General features: G+C 38.8%; 1 long non-coding RNA gene across 1 annotated transcript; it reads left to right on the top strand.

Moving 5' to 3' along the window:
- Positions 1-8,412: 8,412 nt before the first annotated feature.
- LOC311297845 lies at positions 8,413-10,594 on the top strand. Its single transcript, XR_014628883.1, has 4 exons — positions 8,413-8,606; positions 9,307-9,428; positions 9,563-9,641; positions 9,875-10,594. It is a non-coding gene; the product is annotated as an uncharacterized lncRNA (long non-coding RNA).
- The last annotated feature ends 658 nt before the right edge of the window (positions 10,595-11,252 follow it).

The following is an 11,252-nucleotide window of genomic DNA, read 5'->3' on the forward strand; positions in this document are numbered from 1 at the left end:
GCACTTTTGCCTGCCTGTAGTGTTTTGCCTTAAAAGCACTTAATAAACAGATTCAAACAAATGTATTCATAGTGTATTCAAGGTCACAATGGTCACAGCTCCTCTGATTCTTCTTTAAATACTTTGACGAAAGCCTCTGAATACAGTCTAAATGCAAGTTGTTAGTGAACAGTTTGGCCCTGCTCTTGTGAGGAGTCACACTGTGCAAATTGAAGCTTTGCCAACAGAGCTGACATTATAGTATCTGAACCCTATCCAAAAGGGCATGGCAATGAGGCTGGAATTGGGTCGGCTTCGTGTCCACCATGCGACAGAAAACAAGGGATTTTATGAAGAGAAAACATCATTCTTGCCATGTTCCAGGACTCCTCTTTCTCTCATGTTGCATAGCTCAGTGTGAGCCAGACTCCAGCCTATGTATGACACCCACATGTGTGCTTTCTCTCTCTCTGGTGTACAGCTACGGAGATGCTGAAGTTTCTGATGCCATGTTCACAGCACTTCTGTTAATGTGCTTGGAGCAAACGCACCATATTCGCTAAATTAGAAACTAACGAGATTCTGCACATTAGGGAATGAAATACATAAAATGGTGACAATATCAATGGATAATTGACATGATGCTCTGTACACGCATAAATCGCTAACAAGTGTTTCCAAACACATGCAATCACACTGAAGCCTGGCAAACATACACCTCCAGCTGCTGGAGTTTGACCCCTTTGCCAGCTTGCTGATGGGCGCATTGTTTGATCTTTTCGATTGTGCAGCTGTAAACTGAATCTGCTCTTATTTAGTGTGTTTATGTCTCATTCTCACGTGTTCCCTGATATATGGCACAGATGTGACAGATAAAGGACATCAAAGACTCTGTGCAATGCCAGTAATAATACTGCACTGAAAGAGACTCACAATGCAATGCTCTTCCTTTTAAACTTGGTTCTCCAAACCAGATAACTTCTGGGGGACGCTAATTAAAACTTTCATATTTTTGTATACTTTCAAAAACATTATTAAACGTGTTTTAACCTTTGTCCTACTGACGTGATGTTATAATTGTTAACAGAAATTCACTAATAAAGCCGTAAGGTATAGGCTGTAGTAGTAGTACTAGTAGTAGTAGTATTCATAGCATTCTCAATGTTAGTGGCTCGGCTGGCACAGGCTATTTGAATTTTGCCATCTTTGCTCATGAGCGCTCAGTTTTTTTGACAGCCAATCATTGAGCTGCAGTAAAATCACGACTATGCTGACTGGCTAATGACACCGCAATTCATGGATTTCACATGACGTCACATCCTCATAGAAATGCCCACATGGATGGCAAAAAAAGGCTTACTCCGCTGCCCACCAGTCATTTTTACCAAGTATAGTTCTAATGTACTAAAAAAGTGATATTAAATGACCAAACTCTGTATACACCTAATGGACCATGCATATAATATTCAGGCATTGCACCCAGAACATGAACACAATATGCACTAAATTATTATAAGGTTTTTTTTTTATTGAAAACCATTATATAGAAAATGATTAATGTGGCTTAATGAATAAGAGAGTGATATTGGAGGACCAAATTCAGTATACACCTTATTAATACACAGGCAAGCAAATGAACCCAGAATATGAACACAATGCGCAAAAACCTTCCCTGTGCCATATATAATAGTCCAACAGTGGAATGAGGGTGGGGGTCTTGGAGGAGGACGAGGAAGAGCTGGCGTATGACAGGACCCTGGGAAAGCCGGCAGAGGAAGAACCGACGGCGGATTCGATAGAGGGAGTAGCCAAGGTGGAGCCTTGGCGGATGGTCTAGGTGGAAACCTCGGGACCGACTGAGTCGGAGCAGGACGAGGTGGACACCCAGGCAGAGCAGAAGGCCCAGTGTGACGCCGCTGGTTTGGAAGGCCTGTGGAAGACCGGGTCAACACCGCAGGGACCAAGGTGGAGCAAGAGGGAAGAAGGAGCACAGTGGAGCCGAAGGGGTGGAGGTCTGAGGCACTGCCGGAGGCACAGAAGTGCATGCCGGAACCGAGACGATGATTGATCAAGGCAGAGCTGGGGGATCGAGGGAGCCCTGTGGAGCCCAAGGGAGGACGTACCACGGTAGAGCCGAGGGTGCGCAGAGCCAAGGCGAAGCCAACGAGCTGACAAGCGTCATGGGCCTGGAGGCCCGGGGTGAAGCCATGGGATCCATCTCACAAGGCAGAGCTCCTGGTGGAGAAGCCCAAGGCGGAGCTGGAGAGTTGGAGTGGATCAGCAGCAAGGCCAGAGGAGCCAGCAGAGAGGATGGGGACAGTGGAGGAAGAAGGACTCTGGGCAAAACCAGGTCATCCAAGTAGAGGGACCTCGGACAAGGAGAGAATTCGAGGGTGGGGACAAAGGTAGGACCTGGGTCCACAGACCACAGATCAATAAGGTAGTGGCCTGCTCCTGGCTTGGGGATGGACTGAGCCGCAAGCACTGCCTCCTGGACGGACCTGGCGTAGGCTCTGGCCTCGGGCCGGTAATGGTGGCGGCCTCTGGGTCCGGGACGGACACTGTGACTGGCTGTAGCGCAGGGTCCATGATGGGCATGGGATCGGGCTCTGGTTTTGTGGCGGGCATGGGCTTCATCTCAGGATCCGTGGAGGTGCGGGGCTGATGAGCTTTTCCTCCTCTGCCTTGCAGGTACCACAATGATAGATGGTCAAAAGGTGCGAAAGGGTTTGATGGTCAAAATCAAAGGTGCCTCGAGGACCTACTCTGGGCTGGCGTGATAGGCTGATATGGTAGAACACACAGAGGTGTGTCAAGGTAGTGGTGTGTGTGTGAGGCATGCCAGTTCTAAAAACACTCTTTACTTTAATCCAACCAGGAACAAATAGGAGATCACAAAAAACAAACACGATAACCAACAAAACTAGGACTGCAAACTGAGGGCTATAAATACACATAACAAACAAGGGAACTAAACTAGACACAGGAGACAGCAATTCATAAGTATAGAAACAAACAAGGACATAATCAGTAACCAAGGAAACTGAAACTGAAAGTGGAGAAACAGGAACTAAAGGAAATGGAACATAACCATGACGCCGCTGTTTTTATTGATTTAAATACTGCAAGTGTTTATATCAATTCGTGGCTTGAAACGAATGGCCTGTGTGGCAGTTCTTGATGTTTTACCCTCCAGGACTCCATGGCAGTCATGTGACTGACAACTATAAATCACGCACACAGTCACAAGTCCTTCATTAGAATCTATCTCACTATCCTGAGCTGTGACGTCAAAGACAGTAGACAGGCAAAATAAGTCTTTTTCATGATTTTAAGAGCCCTCTGAAAAATTGGGCACTGGTAAATATCTAATATGATATAATTGCTTGAAAAAGGAAAATTGCTCTACTTTTGAATGACTGATGTAGAAGGCTGCTTTTAGCAGGGGACCATTTTACCTAAGCCAGGTAAGAGGTTTCTCAAGCACAATGTGAAGCGCAAACAACAACAACACCATTTTTCAATAAATAGCCACATTTAGTAACAACACATTTAGAGTGCTGAGTAACTTGCTGTATTAACTCAGAATGTACACTCAATACGACACCTTTAAATGTGACATCCGAATCAGAATAAACTATGCATTTCATAATGTTCATTTGACAGGTCAAATCATGAAATATTCTCCAATTTGCCACAACCCGCCCTGAGAAAAAGACGTGCTTAATTGTTTTGAATGTGCACTTGTGTTGTATTGTACTTCACTTTTAAAAAGCACTTTTTTAATAATGTCAAATTAATTTAAGTTTTACTTTACATTCCATTTTAAATCATTATGTTTTAATAATCTTTTGTTGTGCTTTAAAGAAGTACACATATTTTGATGTGTTGACTAACATCTCATGTAAAGCTCTTGATAATAAGTTTAACTGTACTCTGTTATGCAGTATTAAATTTAAAGTGAATATATTTTAAATGTACCAAATAGCAACTGCATTACAAATGTGTAATTAGAAATTACAAATGATGTGTATTTAAATGACACAAGTTTCAATAGAAATGACATTAAAGCATATTTTAGTTTACAATAAATGCTTAGTACATGCGTCAGTACACTTTAACCACATTTCAAAGGCAAAAGAAGTAATTATGAAATATCATGATGTACTTAAGTCCTAAGTCCTTAAATATATTCTTTAAAAGTATTTTATTTTCATAATTAAATAATGCTAAAGTGTACTTCTTTTTCACAAGGGACAGCTTTCATACTTTGTCACTCTGAAAACAAAGCATCTGTTAGCCTACCATTAGACATCCGCACGTTTATTTCTCATTTACATAAGATACAGTGCTGGAATTTATTTCATTGATTGCAGTGCAGTTTTTTAATGCCCACCAAACACAGATTCACTGTGGTGATGATAATGGGCTAATGTTCCACTCCTTTCTCATCCTCCAATAACTGAATGGCCCTTCCCAAAGATAAGATCATGCACGTTCCATTAAACCTTAGGGCTGCCCTGGGAGATTCTGAGATAGTTTCTAGACGACTTTGTTAAATTTATAACCCCCTGCAATGGGAATAAAATAATGAAAGGAATTAACTGTTATTGTCCTTCTGGGATTTGGCTTGTAAGGCAGAGTGTCTGTTTCTGCATGGGTGACTTTTTATTTGCTGTAAGACATAGGCAGTTTACAGAGCAAGGGGAAATGGCCTTTAAAGACATGTTTTGAAGAAGGAGATAAAGTGAGGTGCTTTGCTGCTACAAGGGATAGTTCACTTTAGTATAGTTATATAGTATTCATTTTCTCCTCTGTGGAACACAAAAGGAGATATCTAGAAAAATGTCCAAGCTGCTGTTTTCCATAATAATGAATGGTGAGCATGGCTGTCAAACAAGATCATTTGTTTTCTTCCTCACATAAAGCTTTGCAGAAGACTTGGAATATATCATAATGGACTACTTTAATGGTACTTGTATGATCCCCATTGACTTTCATTGTATTAAAAAAAGCCAATATCTCTTTTATGTTTAAAAATCATTCCGGTTATTGAAATAAATAAAACAAATTATATGAGACCTAGTGTATATACTGAATATATATATGATTTCTTATTTCTTCTTGTGTTTCAGAAAATGTTTTCATGTTTTGAGTAACATGAAGAGGAGTAAATGATGACAGAAGTTTCATTTCCCTTTCAGATTCCAGTGGGAGATGTGGAAGACTGTTTCTCCATTAGTGTGGACACTTTGCCAAAGGGCATCAAACCACTGGTCCTGCAACATGAACATCAGCAGCAATGTCCTCCCTTCAGCAGAAAATAAGAGCTGTCATCAGATGATGGACCTACGCGTTTCGATTCACAGTATTGCTCAACTGTGATAAAAGCTATTCTTAGAAGTGTTTTTCCGTATTGCATGTGGTGGGAGGAGAAGGATGTAGATCAGCGGTACCTGTCTGGGTGTCCCTGAGAACCCTCTGCTATTCGGCCCGGCTGACTCCAAACACAGCGCTGGCCCTGAGCCGGCTACACATTCCACAACTTCCAGACAGCTCCAACTTTATTTTCAGGCAAAACGGCATCAGCGCTCTCACATGACATTCCCAAAAAAGGCACTGCGGCCCCAGACTACCCTGATTCTCTATATGACTTAACCATTGAGGAATTAAAACAACATGAGTTATGTCAAAACCAGTAGACGAGAGTGGCCAAAGTCTCCAGAGTACTAATGATACGTTGATGACGCTAATAGATACAGTGGGGTCCAAAAGTCTGGGGCCACTATTTTGCATTTATATAGCCTATATATATATATATATGTATATACACATACACAGGTTAATGCATTACTAATGTAAACAAATAAAACCTTATTGTCAAATGTTCAAATTGTTAAATATTCAATCTAAAAGTTGTTTTTTGTTGATTGAAAATAAAAATAAAATCGATTGCCCAACTCCGTTCCCATCAGATTTATGAATCTTCACAAGTTCATATTTGTATAACTATGCAAAAATGAACCTCGCAAAATCCTATTATTTTAAAGTCTAACACTTTCTAAGGGCACTTTATAATTCTGTGATTAAAATCCCATTTTCTGACAGTCTCTTACAGCTTAAGGGTATAAACTACACATTAAAATATTCATATTCCAATTAAACACAGTAAAATTACTGCCATAAATATAACCTGACAGCATGCATGAACAGCCAATATATGGTCAAAGTAAATCTTTGAAACCTTTAATATTTAAAAACGTTCATTTCCCAAAATCTGCACGAATGTGCCCATTGCTTTCCCCAAAGAGTTAAGATTTTAAGCCGTCTACAGATTACACATTTGAGTTTTAAGCAGGATATTGACTGGTTTGCATCATATAAGAGTTTATGAAAGGTCTCACGCATTGACTTTTCCCTATACGCCCCAGATAAAAACTGGAAAGAGGCTCATTTTGATAAATCACTGGGAGTCTCATCCCGAGTTTGAAGACTTTAATTGCACTGGGCATTTATGACCCAATGCATCTCTTTAAGCAGCTCATCTGCATATGCAGCATATCTCTAAGGACACACAATCCAACACTGATTGAAGGACAGTCATTTTCAGCCCAGAGTGTAAGCATTTTATTGTAATTGCGTCACTGGATGTTGTATCAAGGGCCGGCAGATAATTGGACAGTCAGCTGAACATGGGAAGTTGTTGGTAATTTGAGAATTTGATTGCTTTTTCTTGTTATCTCTCAAGTGGATGTACAGTGAGGAGCCTTTAACAACTGGCACATATTGTTAGCGGTTAGCATCACTGCTGCAGGACATTGCAAATCATAAGTGAAAAGAACCTATCGGATAAAAAGCAGGTGCTGAAACATTATAATAGCCTACTTTAAATTATTATGCTAGTCTTCCTTTGTGAAGATCTAATTTAAATGGCCTTTCTATCTTTATATTTTAAGGAAAGTGTAAAATGTGGCTGTGCTCACACTCTCTGTAAGTTCAAACAGTAACGCACTACTGCCCTCATCTGGATATTAGTGTATAGGCTACTGTACAAGTGCTTTATTATCTGTTACCAGGCAATGAACAACACAGTCACGTGGCAATACCTAGCATAAAAACAGAAAAGCGGGGGTTTTAATACAAAAAAAGGTACGTTTACTTTATCTATATCCCGAGGGGGAATGAAATCGGTTGCAAATGGCTTAATTTTGCCCAGACACTAATTAGACAAAAAGAGGCGGCATTAATCATCTGTCTGTGCTCAAAAAGCCCCCTAAGCACAGTTTTTCAGCATTAGATTAGATTGTGTTTACCCTAGTTAGTGAATTGTTTCAGTATTACGGGGGTTGATGATCAACATTAATTAGTTGGAGGCTGAGTGTCATCTTATCTTATCATTTGAGTTATAGACCTAAAGTCGTGATTTTTAACGGGAATGAAAGCGAGGCTGTGAGTCTAGGCTACATCTTCATTGTTGTAGGCTACTGATATTATTTAATGTGTTTTTGGATTGTTCCGATGACGAAACACTGCAAAAAAAACAAAAATCTTTCTAAGAAATTTCAGTAGACACAAATATATATATTATAAGTTATCTATTCTAGGCGCTTTAAACAGCTTTTTACAGCGGACGCAGTCCATACCTCACAGCCTCGCTTTCATAATCATACCTGTCATGGCGCTGCTCTGAATAAGGTCTATCCATATGATTGAATGGTTGAATTGAATCCATATGCTTGTTGAATAGCACCACCTGCTGAAACTGAGAGCACATGCAGGGCTACTAACACAAAGAACCTGTCTTTCTATGGCATCATGTGGCTACATTTAAAAAAAGCAAGCGATTAAAACATAGCTACATGTCATGCATTACCATTGAGAATTGTGTGAGATTGAACTGCTTTGAGATTTACAAAGCGATGTTAACAACAGTGGCCATTTTTGCATGGTTTTTGAAAATAGACAGATAAAATGTCTAGTCTAAAAAATATAACGTAAAACCTACAATGGCTTCCACTAAATGTGTCTAAAATAGATCAATAGATTTTAAATAAATTACTAGTTTACGAATTTTCTGATTATTCCTCATCCCAAAGCTTTCAAGCTTCATCAAATACCTTCACAACTGTGTTACACCTGAACATTTTTTTTTAATACTTAGATATAACTTAAATAAATAATTCTACATAAGTTTTAATTCACTGTTAATTAATTGATGGAAAATATGCAGTTTTTATTCATTATTTTAGTTTTAGTTCAAAATAAAAAATCTAAATAAACTTAATGAAAAATGTTGGAAAGTAACTAAAATAAGCTAACTAATTTCAGATCAAATTTATCAGCGACAATGACAAATCAAATTTCAAGTCTGAGGTTGGTATGAGTGTCATATATGACATTATACATAATCTCCTGCAGAGGGCGCACATGTCCATCGATGGGCGGAGCGAGGCGAGTGATGATGTATTTCCTGCCGCTTTTAAACTCCGGTGTCTTGAGGTTTCTCCCCCTTTCCGAAGAAATACCAGAAGAAGCAGAGGTGGTTGAAGCAGTGGATCTTGAAATCCTATAATAACAGTGACCGAAATTACTGTCCGCTATAATGACTCGCCAAGACGGCATCGCAGGTAATCTGAACTTTAACAACAATCTTAAATGCACACTGGACTTTTGGTTTTCCATACTTTTCAGGCTCTGGCCTACGAAACACGTGTTCACCAACATGCCTCGGCCATCATTAACTATTTGATAATGTGTATTGTTTATAATATTTTTTTTTACTTTTAAATGTATAAGCTGAAATTATTTCAGACAAATATTAGGCTAGTATTTTCTCTTGATGCAGTTCAGCTTAATCTGGAGTTTAATTAAATACTCGTTGTTAAATCTACATTTTTAATGCTTATAAATTTGGTCTTATATAGATTTTATAGAATTGGACCAAAGGTGCACGTGACAAGTTTTTAGATATGTAATCAAATTAGATTCATCCATCTTTGCAACATGTATACACCATTTTCTATTCTGTTAAAATTCACAAATGCAATCCTTTCCACTTATCTATTATATTAACTTGGTAACTTAATTTAATTTTTGTCACCTGAAACAACAACCTCATAGAAAAGGTTTAAGTTATGTTAGCATGAATTGCATACAGTATGTAATGTATTTTTAAATTATTTTATTGATACTGACAATTCACTTCCCTGACCCTTAAGCATTTCTTTGTTAGTGATTATTCATTTGAGAGTGGGTTATGGGGAATTACTGATTGCATGGCTGGATTTATGAAATGACAAATTAACTCTCCTCTCCTTTTCTCACTAGATGTGTTGCAGGACGTGGACCGATATGGACCGCACTCTCACACTGGGGTCCGAGCATCAGTCAAGAGCAGAGGGAAGGTGCCCATTAAATGAAAATGCGTTTAACATGTAGGAGGCCGTCAGGTACTGCATTAGCATACAAGTGCTCACTAAGTCAAGAGTCCTTCTGCCTCATGAATATGCATTAAAACTGATATTATACCTGTGTGGCATATATGATGGTGAATGAGCTTCATGTCTTGTTTTTTTCCTCTTAGGTTTGCAACATTAAAGTCAAGATGAAGTCAAACTAAATGGCACACAACGAAAATATTAAATAATGCAAAGGATTTTAAGGTATGACACTTCAAGCTAACTTGGATGCACCTTTATTGCAAATAGTTTGGCAACACGGACTAAAATGAATGGTATTAACGCGGTAAAGATGTGCAATGATGACTACAAAATTGCTGAGGTCATGACCAGTGAAACTACATAATAGCATGTATTAGCTGAGCACATGTTTTCTCTGCAGGTTTGTATGCCTGAAGGTCAGAGGACTCTATTTTTGACTCTTCCTCTTTTGCCAGTTTTTCCACAGGCAGAACTAAATCCAGATGGCATGGTGGATCCACGCAAGCTGAAGAAAAATAACAGTGGAGGGCCGAAAGGCTGAGAAAATCAAATGCATGAAGGTGGTGATAGAATAAGAATTTCACACCTACAGTACCTACCACACTTGGCTCTCACACATCAGATAGGGAGAAAGCACAGATGAACGCATGTAAATGTAGTATACAAGACATTAGGTAATGTTATTGTCTAAAGCTTTCCACTAGATTTTTTCCTGTTTCATAAACCTCTAGCAAGGAATCCAAACAAAGCATGCTGCAGTTGTTTGATGCTCATTGAAATGACAAAATAAGTGACTTTGCCTTCATCTTAAAAATTGTAGCTCATTGCATGTTTGAAAGAAAATGAATTTCAATCAGTATACACTACTGTTAAAGGCACAACTAAAACATCCATGTTGTTGACTTGTGTACTTGAACTGTCTTAAATGTTTCCAAAAATGTTTAAATTCAGAGAAATCAGCCATTTTAACCAGTGTAACGTCTCCTGTCAATGACGTCATATCCGCCTTACCATCGATTTCCGGTTTTACTTCTGTAGAAACCATGGAAACACCAAAGATGCTTTAATGTGTTTTATTAGGTGAACCAACAGTTTGGATACCTTTATCCTGACTAAATTAAATGTTTATTTCCATGACATAATTGTAATAAACATTTGTGTTGTCTTCATGCTTATTTAAGTGGAAAAAGATTGCGTTAACACTGTTGAGAATAATGGTGACTGCAGAAGGTCTAAAAGGTGTTACTGTAATGAATTTTGGGGTAATGTGCTTAATTATCAGGGTTCGTATGGGTGCTTGAAATCCTTGAATTTTGTGTTTTCAAGGTTTGAAAAGTGCTTACATTTTGGATTAAATGCTTGAAATTGTAGATAGATACAGAGCGATTTGCGCTACGCTTGCCAAAGCAAAAGTAGGCAGAATTTTCATTTTGATTTCCGCACTTTTCTGGATGCCCCGTTTTTATTGCCCGCGCGGGTAATCGTCACAGAGCGCAGCAGCAAAAGTTGAACTATTTTTTACTTTGACCGCTACATGCATGCAAGCTCGCCAATGCTGCGCTCCGCTTTGGTCGACGCAGCAACAAAAGGTCTATATGCACTTTTACTGGAGTAAGTGAAGAAATTAAGTAAAATGATTTTAAACAGTTCTCATTTTGATTAAATATTTAATTTTCAATACAGTTAAGCACTCAGATCACATAAACCATTATCCAAAAGGTCAGTAAAAATGATGACTTTAGATAGAAATATTTGTAGTGGATGTGCTGCTTTTAAATATTTCCTGTGGCACGCCATGTTTTAATGTTTGACAGTGAAGAGTGCTAGGTGCAT

The sequence above is a fragment of the Rutilus rutilus genome, assembly GCF_951802725.1.
Source record: "Rutilus rutilus genome assembly, chromosome: 10".
NCBI lineage: Eukaryota > Metazoa > Chordata > Actinopteri > Cypriniformes > Leuciscidae > Rutilus > Rutilus rutilus.